The 17,732-nt window shown below is 46.7% G+C and overlaps 1 protein-coding gene across 3 annotated transcripts in view; it reads left to right on the forward strand.

The window, feature by feature from the left end:
• The first annotated feature begins 3,616 nt into the window (after positions 1 to 3,616).
• LOC107111758 (chromosome unknown open reading frame, human C1orf21) overlaps positions 3,617 to 17,732 on the forward strand; it is a 208,388-nt gene continuing 194,272 nt past the window's right edge. For 2 of the 3 annotated variants that reach the window (XM_015412783.1, XM_015412781.1), the window contains exon 1: positions 3,617 to 3,868. The gene's annotated coding sequence lies outside the window, so the exon portion shown is untranslated. Of the gene's footprint in view, positions 3,869 to 4,989; positions 5,151 to 17,732 lie in introns of those variants that run through there. The other variant, XM_015412782.1, reaches the window with a different exon arrangement.

A 17,732-nucleotide genomic window follows, 5' to 3' on the forward strand; every position in this document is an offset into this window, starting at 1 on the left:
ATTCCTTTTTATAAATTATCAGATACTGCAGATAATAAAACAGCAGAACATATTAAAAATCATACATAAAGTAATCATTATGACAACAAAACATAATTACTGTAAGACTTTGCTTTTATTTTATCTTTTTTTTGCTGAAAAAGAAGTTATTAATAAACTCTTTAGTTTCTCAACATTTTTCTGCACTGCATCCTCAAGCAATTTTTCTTGTCCTCTTCTTCCATTGCTTTCTCCGCTCTTTCTAGCATGAGCTGTGCCGTGTTGAATCCCACAATATCATTTTTCTCAGCAGCCTCCTTTGCACGTTTGGTCGCATCACTTGGCAACATTCAAGCAATTATCCCATTCTCGTTCTGTTTTTATCTCCGCTTTTTCAGTTTTGCTTCCTTCTCTTGTATACCATCCTTTTCACTGTCTATCTTCTTAAACTTTTCTAACTCCTCTGCCTTTTCCCTTTCTTTTCCTTTTTGCTCCTTCTCTTTTAATGACACACTGTTCGTCACAGTATTGCTTGTAATGAACACGAGCTGCTCTTACCATCTGTAAAAGCTCCCGTGTGATATTAACATGGTATACCTTGTTTTCATATACATGATATAAAGTTTCTTTGACCATCAGGTGGGCAAAGTTCACTCTGACATGCTGGCCCTTTCATTGGTCAAATTGTGTCCAGATTTTGAAAACCCTCTTTCTATGTCTACACTACCACGCGATGATAATGCTGTTTTCACCACCTTGGTAACAGTGGGTATTTTGGATCTCCAGATGGTTTTGTCTTTCCAAAGAACTGATTCCAGTACGTATAAATGAGGCAAGTTTCACTGGCACTTTCATCTTCAAGTCTAAGAAGTTTCCATTCATCTGCAATCATGTCCAGTGGAATGTCCACTGGGAGTGCTGCCACTACCTTCATTATATCCTTGTGGGTTCCTTCTTTGATTCTCTGTGCTGGAGGTAAACATTGAAGATATCTGAGGATGGGCTTGTCCAAAGATGACTGGAGTAAAAGGTGTTTGCAGGCTGCTATGAAATGTTTTTTTGCTCCCATTAAAAAGAGTAGCTGTTCCTTTTCAGAAAGTTTTTTCAGTTCGTCACAGATTCTACTTTCACTGACTACTTCTCACAGGTATGCAGTGTTCATCACTGAGGCCTTTAAGAGGCAGTGGTGCTGAACTCTTACAAACATGATTCATTATGGTTCTTGTGAGTGTTTTTACTTCACTGTGCATCGCATGCACCAAAGACTCTTCTTTTTGGAACACTCCACTGAACTTTGTAAATAAGCGGGCACTCGTGCAACAAAACATCATCTCTGCTTTCATTGTCTCATGTTTTAAGAGGTTCATTATGTTTCTATACTTTGTGGCAGATTTCACCAAATCACTTTTACTCTTAGGAACAAAGTCCTTAAAGTACTTCATAAATGAACTGAAAACAATCTGTCTTCTCACTGGGAAGTCATCCTGTTTCCCCCCAAATGCAGTAACGAAAACAAAAAAGCACAAACTGCTTTCATGAAAATCAAAGAAATACTGACTTCACTGACCAATTGTTTAAAAAATGACAAATTACTGACCAAGATGAAAAAACTGACTTTTACTGATTTTACTGACTAGGTTGGTGTAGTGCTTAAGTGCGTGGACTCTAATCTGGGAGAACCGGGTTTGATTCCCCACTCCTCCACTTGCACTTGGCTGGATGACCTTGGGCAAGCTGTTGCTCTGATAAGAGCTGTTCTTGAAAAAAGAGCAGTTTCTGTCAGAGCTCTCTCAGCCCCACCTACCTCACAGGGTGTCTGTTGTGGGGAGGGGAAGGGAAAGGAGTTTGTAAGCCGCTCTGAGACACCTTTGGGTAGTGAAGGGTGGGGGTATAAATCCAATCTCGTCTTCTTCTTCTTCTTCTTCTTCTTCTACTGACCATTTTCCACCCCTGCTGGCTCCAAAACCTTATAAAACTCTGAGCCAACCTACGCATTACACTTAATGAGATGGAGAAGGGCCCATTCTGGCATCACATGGCAGGTGAAGGGGCTGCCGTAGCTTCCCCCCACACTCCTGGGAGTCACGGCAGAAACCCAGACCGTGTAGAAGTTCACCAGTAATTCCTTTCCACATCACATCAGCATCATTGAAACTGAAGCTATACTGGTGTAGAAAACAGTGCCATGCATTGTCGGCCTCCCTCATGTGGCCTGGGGCTTCTAATGTTCCCCAGGTAGGGAGGAGCAGGGCCATTGCCGCTTCTGTGCCCATGGGCAATATCAGAATGGTGCCCCTGTCAACAAAGGGGGTAGAATTTTGGACTGCACTATTTCAGAACTGGAGGGGGGGGGAGCTTGCTTTTCTGAATGCTTCCCCCACTCTCCCATCATCTTTAGTGTATGAACACAGCAGAGAGACTGAAACTGCATAGCCCTCTCTCTGATGGGGTAGTTTGCTATTTGCAGCAGGGATTAAACAAAAAAAAAATCTGGAACCAAACAGTGGTATGTGATTACATGCATACTGCTGCAACCTATCTGTGTCTAGTCCCTGTGTGCACATCATCAATCCTTCTCGTAACACTGACAACTTCACAGTGCTGGTGTCATGCATATAGGTGGCCTTAGTGATTCTGGGGTCCTGGGCAACAGTCCAGAATGGGGCCACAGAACCACTACTATCCCTAAGCCTCCCCTGCCAGGGCCAAGCCAGAGGTAGTCCTCGACCCATGAAAGGCAGGTAGGAGCTACCACCAGCAGAAGCTGGCTGCCCAAGCCCTGGAGAGGACAGGCACAGGTGGCCACCAGGCCTGTAGCCAGGATTTTTAAAGTTGGGGGGCATTTACATTTCTTGGGGGGGGCCTAGCTAATCAAACTGAAGGAATACCCAGCTCCTTCCCCGCACCTGCCACCGCTTGGGTGCGGGGAAACACAATTTTTCCATGCCTTTTTGAACTGCATAAATGTTCTCTTTGAAGTGGAACCCGCCAGACCCTGGAACTGCACATTTTATGTCTGGTTGCACATTTAAAAAACAAAAACAAAAAACCATCTTCGAAGCCCAGCTCTCTTTTTACACCACCTATGTGTGTTATTCCCTCAAAGAGTAGCACCGCAGCCCAGTTCTTTCCCCCTCCCCTGCATGTGCAAACCCAGCGTCATATACAGTGCTGTCCTAAGAAGAGTTAACACCCTTGTAAAGGCTTAGAAGGGCGTGACTCTGTGAGGAGCGTGGCCTTTCCCCTCCAGGTGTATCTTCTGCGCGGGTCTCTTGGAGGGGGCCAGGTGAGAGCCAGCTTGATAGGTTCCTGTCCTGGTGATTTTTCTCCACTCAAGAGGGAAGGAGTTTCGCTCTGGAGGATGTAGGGCGCAATCCTCAACCCGCTGAACAGGAAATAAAGCCCCTTGGAGGCTAGTGCGGCTTACTTCTGAGGAGAGACGTCTAATATTGCGCCTCTGAGGTGAGAACGCGGCGTCCATAACCCCAAATTCTCTGCTCTGTTTTCTCTCCCCCCCCCCCCTTTTCCGGGGGGAGGGCAAACGCCAGAGCGCGTCCCGCCCCTTCCTCGTCTCAGTCCCGCCTCTTACTCCCCGGAGAGGCCGCCCAGCGCCCGCCCGCTTCGCTCGCTTGTTTGGGCTGCTGTGGCTTGCCAGGCAGGCGGGCTGAGGGGGGCAGCGCTTCGTGCCTCCGGTTCCCGCTCGCTCCCTCCGTCCAGGTGGATTCCCGGCGACCTCTCCCGCCTGCTTGCCTTCCCTGCCTTCCTTCCTTCCTGCGCCAGGGGCTGCCCCACGAGCCAGCGGGGCTGAAGCGCGGCTCGCCAGTTCGGAGACGCAGCACGGCCAGGCAGCCAGCCGGGGGGGCCAGGCCGGACAGCGGTGGCTCCTGAGGTGAGTGTGCAGCCGGGTGTGCCTGAGCCCCCCCCCCCAGGACCCCCAAGGCCTTAAGAAGGAAAGGGAGATGGAGGAGCGGGGGGGGGGCTTTTGCTGCAGCAGCTGATGCCTGGGAAGGGGAAGCCAGGGCAGCCTGGGATGCTGCCTCCTCCAGCCTCAAGGGAGCCTGCACTTTGCCTAGCTTTTTGCAGAGGCGGCTGGAGCCCGGGGAGCCTCTCCCCGTCCAAGTTTCCAGGGCGCTCCTCTTCCCCGTGGCGGGGGTGGTGGTATCTTTGCAGGTGAGGGGGGGGCGGCCTCTGGGTCTGGCTCCCTCTCCGCCGCCCCTTGGATGCTGACCTTTAAAAAAAAAATTCCTGACGGTTATTTGGCCTTTTGGTGCCGGCGGGGGTGTTGATATCTTTGCAGGTAAGGGGGGGCCTCTGGGTCTGGCTCCCTTGGATGCTGACCTTTTTAAAAAAAAAATCCTGACGGTTATTTGGCCTTTTGGTGCCGCTCTGCCCCCCTACGGCAGTATGGGTGGCTCCGGCCACAAAGCCGGAGGGCTGGCGGATGCTGATGGGGATCCTGCGGTTGGCCAAAGTGCAGCGAGCTGGCTTCGAGGCAGAGAAGAGGTGGCGGGGATCGGTGTTTTCCTTTCCGCGTTCGGCGCAGGGGGGGATCTTCTGCATTTGGCGTCCTGTCGCAAAACGTTACATTGAATGGGGGGTGTTCCAGTCGTGGAAGGCTCGGCTGCGGCGCAAGGGAAGCCGATCCCGAAAGCGGAGGGGCCGGGAACGAGTCGCTGTTGGGCGAAGAAGTAAACAATGCCAAGCCATTGGCTGGGGGTTTCCCTCGGGGAAGAAGGAACTGGCTGGAAAGAACTTCTGTAATCTCGCAGGGTCGTGTCCTCCACCGCCCTTTCCGCAACGGCGAATGCATTTCCACACGCAGGGGGCTGAGAGACTGCCAGCCAGCCAGCCAGCCAGCCGTTGACACCGCCGCTGACTTAACTGTAGATGTCAGGCTGGGCTTGGGCAGATGCGAGGCTGGATGCACGGTGCAAAGGAGGCGTTTGTCCCCTCCCTCCCAGAGAGGCCGGAGGAGGGCTTCCTGTTTGTTTACAGAAGGCGGCCAGCATCCCCAGAAAAGAAGTCTGACTTTCTCGGCTTCTGTCTTAATGGAGCCAGCGGATTGCCCCTGGAGGCATCCTCAGGAATAACCTGGCAGTGTGTTTGTAGGCGGGGAAGAGCAGGTTTTTAGAGTTGGGCTGATGCCTGGCACTGGAGGAAAAGCTGACTTGGTGAGTCTCTCAGCCCTGCTGTTTTTTGTTTTGTTTTTTAAATAAAAGGTGGTTGGCTACACCAGAGGGTGGTTCTTTTCCCTGGAGGTTGGCTTTAGAGGCCCTGGGCTAGATGCACTCCTTTTGTTCAAGGTGTGGAAAACTGCACCCCCTCCCTGCCCTTCTCTGTGTGCTGGGCCAGGTATGGGAGATTTAGAGCTCGTTTGCAGATGTGTGTTCGTTTTTGGATGGCCCTAGTATAGTGGTGTAAACAAGTCCTAGCCAATGGGACGCCAGAATGAGAATGTTGTGTTATTGACCCGGGTGTCTCTTCAGATGCTGAGCTTGTTAGTAGAATCGGGTCACAGATGCAGTGGCGAATCATTGAGTGTTAAGAAATCAGGTGATGGTTACAGGCTTGTATGAGACAGCCTTACAAAGTTGGAAAGAAAAGGGTTGATCACTTGGCCCCTGAGGCTGAGGCTTAAATCTTCCTCTACAAATGCTTGCTCAACCATTTTTTAAAAACCTCCTAGAGAGAGGACTCTACAACCTTCCTTAGACATTTTGGCCCAGTGCAGATCAGCCTGTCCAGTTACCTTCTTGTAACTTAGAAAGCATTTCTTTATTCTTATCCTTGATGGCTCAGGGCTGCCCCTGCTCTTTCTGGGGTTCCTTTAATTATTTTAAAACAGGCATCATTCTCTCCCCCAGTCACTTTCTTTTTATTGAGGCTATCCAAATCTTTAAAAAAAATAATTTTCCAGATAAGTGATGAATAAATAAAGGTAACTGCCAAAATGGGAATTAAGACACAGTTTAGCATAAAGAAAAGTATGCATACAAAACAATAAGCAAAATAATTAATACTGTTGCTAAGTAAATAAATCAAGAATTCAACACTAAGCATGTAGCCATAATCTAAATTTAGAATCGGGAAGGGACTTGACATTTCCAGCTATCTAGCAATATTACATGCACAACAACCTTTTGAAGAAGGTCTAACAATATCAGGATTTTCATTAACAGAGAATGTGCTGCCCAGTTTTCAGCGAATTAATCAGACGATGAGCATAAGGCAACACAAATGAGAAGTTAACTCATCCATCAGTGTTTCCATCTTCATTGTCTTGTGTCAGAATTCAGCACAATGTCTTCTGGTTGTTTTCCATTTCCTAGCAATTTCTAACTTCTAAGGAGAGAAGGCAATAGATATTTTGATTTTGTTCCTAATAACGATAAACAAGGGATTCTGTGTGGTTATCTGACCGATCTCCTCTTAGATCTGAATCCAAAAAAAGCTGCTCATATACATAATTATATAACCAGCACATTTGGTGATACATTGCCTACAATTGACAGCTGCTGGAACAATAAAGGAAAGAGAGGTAGATATGAATCTGTCAGATGTCTGTGCAGCAGCAGTGTTCTTGGGCAGAATTGTTTTCAAGACAACCTTGAAAGTAACTACTACAAAAGCTTTAATTCTGGTATGTTACTATAAACTGTAGCCAGAAAGGGGGGGGGACCCTCAAATTTTATAAAGGTATCTTACTTTGTTGCCTGGAGGGCAACTCATACTTGCTGCTGGCAACCTAACCAGGAGCTGTTTACAAGCCTGCATTTGAAGGCAATATCAGATTTCCTTGGAGCCCTGTGAGGTTGTCATGATTGATAATATTTCATTGTAAACAAACCAGCTCATGGTCTTTAGCAATACTGAATGCTGCAAGCAAGCATCTAGATGTCTCTTCCTGTATACATAACAGAGCTAACCACTAATGGAAGTGCAGTATGTGTCCAAGTGCTCTCTCCCCCCCCCCCACAGGCAGGCTTCACTGTTGTCCTAGATCCTTCTTCCTGCCTTAGCCTTGTAGTTGCTTACATTGGAGATCATGTGTTGTGTTGCTTCCTTATCTTTAAAAAATATTTAATGGCAGCACAGTTTTAACATTCATATCAATAAAGTTGACTCATTCTTTCTTGGACTCTGCCTGTTTGAGGGTGTGCACCTTGGGAGGCCTTGTTAATTACTGTGATTAGTTTTTCTGCAGAGGGTTACAGGCCTGTCAGGAGCTGAGCTTCTGCTGGGGGCCTGGCAGGGAGGAAGACTGAAGCCCTGGTATTGTTAGAAGTTGTAATTTACAGGTATGTCGCCCACTATCTTAACAGTTGGCCACTGGGCCATGTGACATGAAGATTATGGCCTTTTGTTTCCCCCCCCGTGTAATTATTTATTTTGAAAATCCATGTTATGTTCCTGGCTTAATAGCCCATGTTATAGCTGCAGCAAAACACAGCAGGGCGTGTGTTTTTTATTGTGCAACAATGTACAGCGGCTGAAAGCCATTCTTCTTCAATTTGTGTCTTGCAACATAATTTGGGGCTCTGTGCTTATTAGATGGCATCTGCGTGCTGTCTTGCAACATACATGAGTTCCGCAACAGAAGCAATGGGCCAGATGTGCTGAAACTTTCTTGTTTGTTGCTTTTGGTTCTGCAGAATGACGGTTCTGAAAAGAAATGGGCTTTGCCAAAAACAGAGCATCTTCTTTGAATCCACCTTTCCATAGAGGAGAGCTAGTTGGTGCGGAGAGCTTCAGGCGCTGCAGGATGCTAGCAGAGGTAGCTTAGCTTCAGAGAAGTAAACTTTGGCAATAGGTAAACGTAACAGGGTATACCAGAGGCTTTTGGGCTGGGTATTTCAGATCAGTGACTGAACTTTAGTGTTCCATTTCTCTGCATTTGCCGGAGAAATGTCTCCTTTTTGGCCCGTTTTCTCTTCCCCAGTAGCTGGAATAGCAGAGAACCCTGTCCCCTGGAGTCATCAGAAACAGCCTGTGCCAGCTGCACAAAGGTTAGATCTATGGGCTGGCCACTAAGATAGATCACTGAAGGTTGGCCACCATTATCTAATAATCTAATAATATTAATGTATTAGTATTATTTAATGTCTGGCACCTTTTAATGTTGGAGTGTTTTGTATGGGTTTAGGATATTTAAATTGCTTGCGTGTGTGTTCTTATTCTTTTATGTAAGCCGCCCTGAGCCGGCTTCGGCTGGGAGGTCAGGGTATAAATCTGAAAAATAAATAAATTCCATCCTCCCTGTTCCTTCTTTTGACCTCTCCGCTTCTCTCCTAGAGCCTACTTCTGTTCCTCCTTTCCAGCTTTGCCTCACCTGGGGCTTTTGTTATCGGAAGGCGTAGGAAAGGTGGAAAAATACATTGGAACAGGCTATCCAAAATGAGGCTTCTCAAACAATGTAAATAGCTAACAATGACTGTCCCGTTTCACAGAGCTGCTGGAAGAATGGCTGAGATAATGCATTGGAAGCTTTAAACCCCTCAACCATTTAAAATATTGTATCATAATTGTTTCTGACTGAAATAGTGTTATAGCCCTTCTGTTGCAGTGGAATTGTGCTGGTGTTTCTCCTAGGTCTTATATTCAAGATTTGAGTACTAGTGTTTGGGACAAATAAGGTTCATGTCGTTACATGGGGGTGTGTGTGTGTCAAGGAACTCTTTGCCATCGTGTGTAGGTTGTGGAGTTTGCAACGTCTGGGAGAGGCGACATTCCGTAATGCTGTGTTGGCTTTGTCTGATTGCATGCCAATAGTGCTTCCTGCCAATGGCTACTTTGTGTAATTAAAGGTTGGTTGTAAAATTGGGACGGAGTTACACCAGCTTGCGGAAAAGCCACCGAAACTTCGCGACATGGCTGTGGCACCTTGGGTGAAGCTGAAAGCATTGCAACTGTGTCCTTTACGGAGGGCGGGGACAGAGTGCTTGCTTCACCTGTGTTTCAGACAGTGTGTGATTAAGGCTGAAGAGCATCCCCAGCTTTGGCCAGCTGGTTCTATGCACTCTTGTTATAAGTGGGGCTATGGACCAGGTATACATATGTCAAAATCAGAAATGGCTTGCTTCAGAAAATTTCATTCCATGCTGATAGCATGGGTGCTATTGAGGTATAAAAAGGTAAAGAAAATGATGTTCTTAAAATGTTTTGCTTTCCTCCCTGTTTTAACCTTGAAAATTCGTCCAAGGCTTCAGACTTGGGTGAAAATTGCTCTCTCTTCTACTAGTGACTTCTGTAATTTTTGCACATTGGACTGTAATGACATCAAAAGATCTGAGTGAAAATGTTAAGGAACTCTCATTAGCAAATTATTAGAATTTGCAGTGAATAGAAAAATCTGCTGTCTTCTTGTTGGCATAGATCTTTTTATAACAGATAGCATGTCATTATTTTCTAAAGCAACTTAGAACCTCCCAGGTAACCTGCTGACACAAATAGCTGTTCTTGTGCTGGAGACCAGCTGATGTAACGGCATTGAATTTTAATGTTTTTGTTTTTTTTAAATGTAGTTTAAACCGCTTCCATCTCTTGAAGGAATTTGTTATGGTGTGTGTTTAATACGAATAAATAAAACTGAAGAGAAGAAGAGGGAGAAGAAGAGATTGGATTTATACCCTGCCTTTCACTACCCGAAGGAGTCTGAGTGGCTTACAATCTCCTTTCCCTTCCCCTCCCCACAACAGACACCCTGTGAGATAGGTGGGGCTGAGAGAGCTCTCTCAAGAACTACCCTTGAGAGAACAGCTCTGAAAGCATTTGTAACTGACACAGCATGCCAAGGTCACACAATCAGCTGCATTTGGAGGAATGGGGACTCAAACCCAGTCCTCCCAAAACTTCTGCTATACCATGCCAAGCACCCCTACTGAGATCTGAAATGGCCCCTTGGACACAGTGGGTTGCAAGCAGTGAACTGCAGGTAGGGCAAAGCTTGTGAAATGGGCCTTTTCCTCCTGCTATGACAGTAGGGATCTGCAGCAAGAGGAGGTCATTGGCAAAAATGGTCTTCTGCTGGGAGAAAGCTGTGGTTGCATTCAACTCAGGTTTGGGATTTGTCTTCTGAGCACATGCTAAATCAATTAAACTCTGTGACAGATGAGTCAAACACACCCACCAATTATATTTGGGATGTAGTCACTACCTCAGTCCAGTTCCAAATCGCAGTCGTCACTAAGCAAATCTGTGTTCATAGTGGCAGAAGTGAGTTGTCTCATAATATCTAGACTTTGAACCAAAGATCTCAGAAACCAACTTGAACTGTGAAGAAAAACCTCTGTTGTTGGTAATTATGAACTTTGTGGGTGTTTTGCCCCCCCCATCTCTAGAGTATATTGGTTTGGATCTAGTGGTAATTTTAACTGATGAAATGGGATTTCAGTCAGTGGACCAGGACTTCCTCACTTCTCCCTTCCCTCAGCAGCCCCAAATTTCTCCTCATTTTGCTCCTGTGGCTCAGGGAACCCCCCAGCAGCAGTGTGTAGGGGGAGTCTGCAGTGGGTGAATTAGTGGGAAAAGCCTCTCTATTTGTAGAAATCCACCACTACGTCCAGGCCATTTTCTACAGTGAGATAAATGCTCTCCAGTGAAGCCCACTGTTCGTGATAACCTACAGACAGCTGTAACACTTCACTTCGGTTCCTCCCTGGATTATTTACACTTGCTGGGACAAAAAAGCAACCCAGTGGGAAAATCATTACGTTTTTTTTTGGAGGGAGCTGTTGGATGTCTCTTGTACTTTTTGAGGTACAGAGAGAAACCTATAGATAGTAAGTTGCTATACTTTGGGAGGTGGTGTTTACTCATATGCAAGTGACAGTGTTCCTAATAGGACAACATTGTAGAGCTACTTTTCTATTCGTTCTGCCAAAAGAAGTGCAACAAGGGAGGAATTTTATCCCAGAATATTTAAAAAGGTTTCTAAGTGGTTATGCAACATGATTTGGTGAGCAAGGACAGTTTCCCCCCCCAAATCTTGCTTAATATTTGGAGTTCTGTACCAGAGATAGGAACTTTCAGCCAAGGCTGTAAAGATTTCAGCATGTCAGAGGGCAACATCAGCAACTGTAATTGTCATTTCTGCTATATATGTATAATCTGTGCCTGTTAAAAGACTAATGCAACACCTTGGGGATGGGAGGAAGTGTTAGAAACTGCGTAAGAAGCTTTGCACTAAGAACCAAGAAATCTGTTGCTGAGAGATCCTCCGTACTATAACCAGCTGTGCAATCTCTGAAATGTGTGCATCTGATTAAGATTTGGCCCCTTCTGCTAGAAGAATGATGGGATTTCATCAAGTTTCTTCCAGCAAACGTCTCTTGCTGTTCTTTAACTTGGGAATTTTGTACAAATAGAAATGGCAAGGCCATGTTACAAATTTGACTCTCCCTCTGGTTTCAAACTATGCTGTGTTACTCAAGGAGCATTAGGGTCTTGGGATGCATCATGTAACATTCAAACCGTTACATCCTTAGGAATTGTCTGTCTTCTAATACTATACCTGTGGTCCAGGCAGATCACTGGATGCAAGGCTAATGTCATGGAAATCCTTGATGATACAGTTTAAAATCATGGGTTTTTTGCGTAATAAAAGCAGTTGACTGAGGAGCAGGATCAGACCAATTGGCGTCTTTGTTCTTTGGTGGTTTATGGTGAATTGCCCCTGAGCAAAAAAACTTATCTCTTTAGGGATGGACAGCTCTCCTGATCTTGGGGCAAGGTCATTATTAAGTTCTGTCAAGATAAGCATTGTTGAGCACCATTCCTCACATCTATTGCTTTTCCACTGTAAACTGCACCTTCATGTCTCCCCCCCCCCCCACTTTGTAGCTGTTTGGGAGCCAGCACCTGCTGCAGTATGTATACTTGGGGCCTAAGTGCTGGGCTGTTTTCTGTAACTGGGTATCTTGTCAAGCTGGAACATCCGTCTGCAATTGCTGAAGGGGAAACGGTTTCACAGTGCACCATCGTATTAGATAGTCCGCAGAACGATAATGTGCAGTGGACATTGTAACTACAAGAGATGTTAAGTGTTTTACTTTCTCGGGCAGGGTGCATGCCGAAGTAGAGGAGAAATAAAAGTGGATTAGCTTGTTTGAGGAAAATTTAATCCTCCATGTAAGTGAAACAAGCATGGATTGTTCTAGGAAGTATCATCAATAAATCTTTTCCAGTGGTCTTTTTAATTCTCTTTCCACATCGCTCTATTCGGGTGGATACCCAGTCCAATATGAAAACAGTGAATTTGCTGCAGTCCTGTTGGCAGGCACTAGGTGCATATTTATAGGCTGTCTTTGTTGGAATCTTATTTTATGTATCTCAGTTTCTTTCCAGAGTGGATTGGAAACTGCTTACAATGTCATTGCCCCTCATCCATGAGGGATGTTAGGCTGAGAGCGAAAGACAGTGACTAGCCAAAGGTTACCTGGTAGCAGAGTGGGGATTCAGACCTGGGTCTCCCATAGCCTTATCTGACACTCAGTCTGACTACTGTGCCGTACTGGCTCTTTTTTTGCATTAGAACCTTATGGAAGAGGGAATGTGGCCTAAAAGTCTGTACATTCCTTTATTGCCAGAGAAACAAAGTGAATGTGTATTCCTATTTCTCTTATTGAGGGCAAAGTTTCACTGCACTTGTGGTGTTGCTCCTTTATCTGAGGCTTGGCCGATGTTTGAAGCTGCAGAAGTTGGCTTCCGGATGAATAGATAGAGCCAGCTTTCTATGAAGCATTTTTAAAAACATTCTGGCTATAGGTCCTTCTGTCTTTAAAAGGGCAGAAGTGCACAGATCTTGCCTTCCTCCCCACAAGGCTGTAGCTGAGATACTTCCCTTTTCCATTACTACCTATTCGGATCAATTTGCATTACACAAGATGTCCTCCTAAACTTAACATTTGGAGGCAGTTCTGTCATTATATACTTTGTATTAAGACTTGGTTTCCAAGTGATTGTATTTAGTCTTAACAAAGGTCAGCTTGAGGAGCAATCTCTGTCTTCTGGCTGCATACAATCATAGAATCACAGAGTTGGAAGGGGCCATGCAGGCCATCTAGTCCAACCTCCTGCTCAGTGCAGGATCAGCCTAGAGCATCCCTGACAAGTGTTTGTCCAGCCGCTGCTTAAAGACTGCCAGTGCAGTCTAAAGGGTTTTTTTTTTTAGCACTCCAAAGACAAATGAGCCTCTCCTTTTCCCATTTATGACAAACCTGTTATGTTTTCATGAGGAAACACTTCTCTATGTCAAAACAGGGCTTCGGGCCTAAAGAAGGAGTTCTCAAACAAATTGACAGTACAGAAGGAAAAGGCCTTTTCTTCCCCTTCTTCAGCCTCACATTCCTGAGTCAAATGTTAATGTGATTCATTTTGCAGGCAAGAAATGTTCCTTCAAAAGGGCTCTGGAAACAAAATTATTAGTCTCTTCCGGAGCTGACTGCTTGGGAAGGCTGTGGCATCGTCACTGCTGCTGATGTCAACGGGAAGTGAATTGGCTGCGCCCACTGCTAACGGTTGAACACCTTCATGGTGACGAGTGGCAAAGACTGATTTGAAACTAAAAGGCAGGTTTTAATGAATGTTATTTTAGAAAGGGTGTGTTTTTCTCTTATTGAGGCATTTGCTTTTCTAAATCCTACAAAACTGTAATATGCTTAAAAGTACTACTGAGAGGAGGCACCATAGAGCCTGTCTCAGAACATACTAATGCTGGAGCTACCATATTATTTTTAGCAATTATTACAGCTGTACTGTATGTGAATTGCTTTGAAATCTAGAAAGTCCTATATAACTGTATTGTGAGTTGGGGGGAAATGCCCCCACACCCTAGCCTCTTTGTAGTCCACTGTGTTAACTTTTGATCTGGGTCTGCTGTGTAAACATCATCAGAACTTCCAACTGGTGAAAGGTTGGCTTGTTATATTACATATTAAAAATTGTCAAAAAGTTGAAAGTGGTAAAAAAGTCCAATGTAAATGACTGTTGCTGAAATATTAAGGCTGTAATCCTGTGCACAGTTAGTTTGAAATAGCTCCATTGACTTTAAAGTGGCACTTCCTCTGACTAAACACATGTAGCATTGGGGACATAATTCACATAGAGTGTGCATGGAATCTATGAGACTCTTTAGATGTATGCGTATCTGTATATATGTTTCTTCGGTTCACTAAGTTCTAGATGGGTCATAAGAATATTGCCTTGTTGGTGGTGTAGCTACATTACTGAAACAAACTAATGTGTTAATCAAATAATTCAAGGGACGCTTAAAATTTTGGCATAGCTGTGGAGGAGAATAGATGGATTGCTATAATCCATGTTCTGTGCGAGTGATGAGAACACATTTAAAAATGTCCAAGATGCATAGTAAAACTAAAGAAAGTACAGGAAATGAAGAATAGTATTCTTGCTCACAGAGACAGACCAGCAATTGGGGTGGTGGAGGTTAGATGGCGATTTCCCCCCCAGTCGGAATAATGAGACAGACAACAGTTTGGAAGTAAAAAAGGGCCACTTTATTAACTATTTAACATAACATTGAGGCAAGGGACCATCTAAGTGAGCACGGAACAGGCAAGGCAGGTGTCCTTTCCTTGACCAACCTCCTTGCCCTCTTCTTGAGCGGGTCACCCAGCTCTGGTCTTGAGCCATCGATTTGGCTCGCGACCGGCAGCCCAGCAAACTGGTCGCCACATAGGAGCGCCTACCCCTGAAGCCTGACAACTTGCAGAGAGGAGCATACCCTACAAGTTTCCCAGAGGAGGTCATCACCATTCCCCACCCTGGACCTGAAAATCCGAAGGCAGTTCCTGATGACCCCCTGTTCCCTAATGGGGAAATTGCCGTCAGGTGCTCACTGGTTCCGGTTTCTTGCCCACACCAACCTGCCACGGCCAAGACCAAGCCACTGCTTTGGTCTTTGCCCCCACTAAAAGGCCAAGATGACAGCCCATTTGCTTAGGCCCAGCTGAGAACCGATGGGTGACCTCCTGGCCTGGTGAGCGGCCCAAAAGACCATACTGTGGCCGCAGACAGTGACTCGTCGTCTTGCCCCGCGGCCAGCAGCACCTGTAAGAGGAACCCTATTAATAACTTAAACATAACCTCAAACTAAACAATTCCGAACCCCAGGTGGAAGGGGTAAGTGCTAAACTCATCGCCCTGTTGGCCTCAATCCACCGATCTGCCACACCTCCACCGGCATACGAACCAGGAACTGGTCGGCATCTGGAGCCAACTGGCGGAATCTCTCCATCTGTTTTCGGGATAGAGCGTCAGCGACCCCGTTACTGACCCCGGGGACATGCCTGGCCCTGAACAAAATATTGTTCTGCAGACAGCGGAGCGTGAAGGTTCTGACCGGGGCCATGACCCTTGGAGAGCTGGATGTCAATGAGTTAATCACGTGTACCATGGACAGATTGTCGCACCAGAACTGGACAGTATGGTTGGCAAGCTCTGCTGACCAAATCCACACTGCTACGACAATCGGGAAAAATTCCAAGAAGGTAAGGTCCTTGACCCATCCTGCTCGGAACCATTCCTCTGGCCAGTCCTCAGCACAGCAGTGCCCACGGAAATAGACTCCGAAGCCAGAGGAGCCTGCAGAGTCAGATGTGACCTGCAGTTCAGCTTCGACTAGGAGTTCCTCCCGCCAAAAGGACACCCCATTATACGACTCCAAAAATTCCTGCCATACAAGAAGCTGAACTTATCCCACCGGTGACTCTGGTCCTATGGTGTGGGAGACGGAGCCCCTTCATGGACTCACACAGCCTCCTTACAAATGCCCGGCTGGGCGCCACAACCTTGCATGCAAAGTTGAGGTGGCCGACCAGCTGCTGCAATTCGAGCAAGGTAATCTTCCTAAGCATCCTAGCCGAGTCAACCCTAGTTTGCAGCGCGTGCAATGTGTCCCCTGGTAATCTACACAGCTGCCCCACTGTGTCAATCTCTATTCCCAAATAAACCAAACTTGTAGAAGGACCCTCCGTTTTTTCCTGGGCAAGAGGAACCCCCAGCTCCTGCCAGGCCTATGAAGCTCCTCAGTAAAAATTCACACTGCAGCCACAAATGCGGATGAATCTAGTCCCATCGCAATGCCGGATTCATGGCTGCCCTCATCCAGAACTCCTCATTGTACTGCAGCCATGCAGGGCTCAAAAAATCAGTGTAACCTTTATAAATTTATTTATTTATTTATTTTTATTTATTCAATTTCTGTACCGCTCAATCCCAGAGGCTCTGAGCGGTTTATATAGGCATATTATACTTCCTATCTAGGGCCACAATGTATATAGGGGAGGTGAGTGCCTACCAGGCACCCTGCCGGCTTGTTCTTTCTTCTTCCTGCGGCTTCGTGGTGGGTTCTATCTTGGCACGGCTCCACAGCGGCTCCTTCTGGGTTGGTTCCATAGTCTGCGACTGTGCGACAACTGCTGCACCGGCCTCTGTCTGATTAGCTCTGGCCGTGCTGCGTCGCCGCGTCGCCACGTCTCTGGACCAGTCCCCGCCCGGAACGTCTGCAGCTTGATGTTGGTTTCACCACCATGTTCTTTTTGCTGGATCGCCGCCGCCGCCTGCCGCCAGCACAGGTCTTCTTTGCCGCTACACAGGACATTGCCTCAATGATGTCCATATACTGGAACATCACCGAAGTCCTCCATGGCTGGTGCTGCACTATCACTGCTGCATAAATTAAGAAACCTGGATACCAATTTGCCCAGGTCCTATCTACCATGCACCTCTTTAGGCATTCTTTCTCCCGCTCATCCAGGTCCTCCTTGTCTTTTTTTCTCCAACTCCCTGAATAACAGCTTGAAGATATCAACATACTCTCCCTTAAGGATTTTCTCCCTTGTGGCAATGGAGAGGTGGTCTCCAAGTGGCAAGGCCAAGTACCCAAAGGGAATGGCACCTGCTGGAACCGTGTCATAACCAGAACCCCCTGGATTCACAAAACCAGAACCTGGATGTGGGTAACCCCACCCAGGCCAGGCATCCTGAGGTGGCGACTGGACTACACTTCCCCAACCCACATAGGGTGACCATCAGCCCGGCATTGGGGGCCCAAAACCGCCTTGAGTGGCATGGGCAGGATACCCGGGGGTGCCCTGAGTACCCGGGCCCCAAGGCCAATGTGTCCCACCTTGTCTTGCACTGTCCACCTTACCTTCACTCGCTGGTGGGCCTTTATAAAGCTCCACCTGAAGCCCATCAGAGCCTGCCTGCCATCCGTGCGCTGCCTCTGATCCAACTGCCTCTATGTTGACGCCACATCACCCTGTCTGTCCTCGATAAGAGCCAAGTGAGCCAACACCTGCGCTTGAAAAAATTGTTTAGGCAGCGATTTAGCCACATTGCATGAAGGAGGATGCTCACCCTGTCACCTCTCACATGCCGCCAGCCTCTCCAGGATGGCTGCATTAATAGGATCCTGCTCATCCTCATCAGAAGAGCTCAAGATGGTGGGCCACTTTGGGGGCTTCTGAGTAGGCCGCTTTGGGGGCTTCTGAGTAGGCCTCTTAGGTGCCGGCTGCTTGCCCTTAGGAGGGCCCTGCGCCTTCTTGGGTGCCATGTTAAAAACTACAATAAGGCTGCACCAGCTCAGCCATCTCAGAAATTGCTATCAAAATGGTCGCCCCCTGATGCTCGCTCAAAATGGCCACCCAGAAAAGACCTCCCAAAAATGGCCGCTTGAAACAGACCACCTCAAAATGGCCGCCTCTAGGTAGCACCACTCAAAATGGCCACCG

The sequence above is a fragment of the Gekko japonicus genome, unplaced genomic scaffold, assembly GCF_001447785.1.
Source record: "Gekko japonicus isolate JY-2015 unplaced genomic scaffold, Gekko_japonicus_V1.1 scaffold793, whole genome shotgun sequence".
Taxonomy (NCBI): Eukaryota; Metazoa; Chordata; class Lepidosauria; order Squamata; family Gekkonidae; genus Gekko; species Gekko japonicus.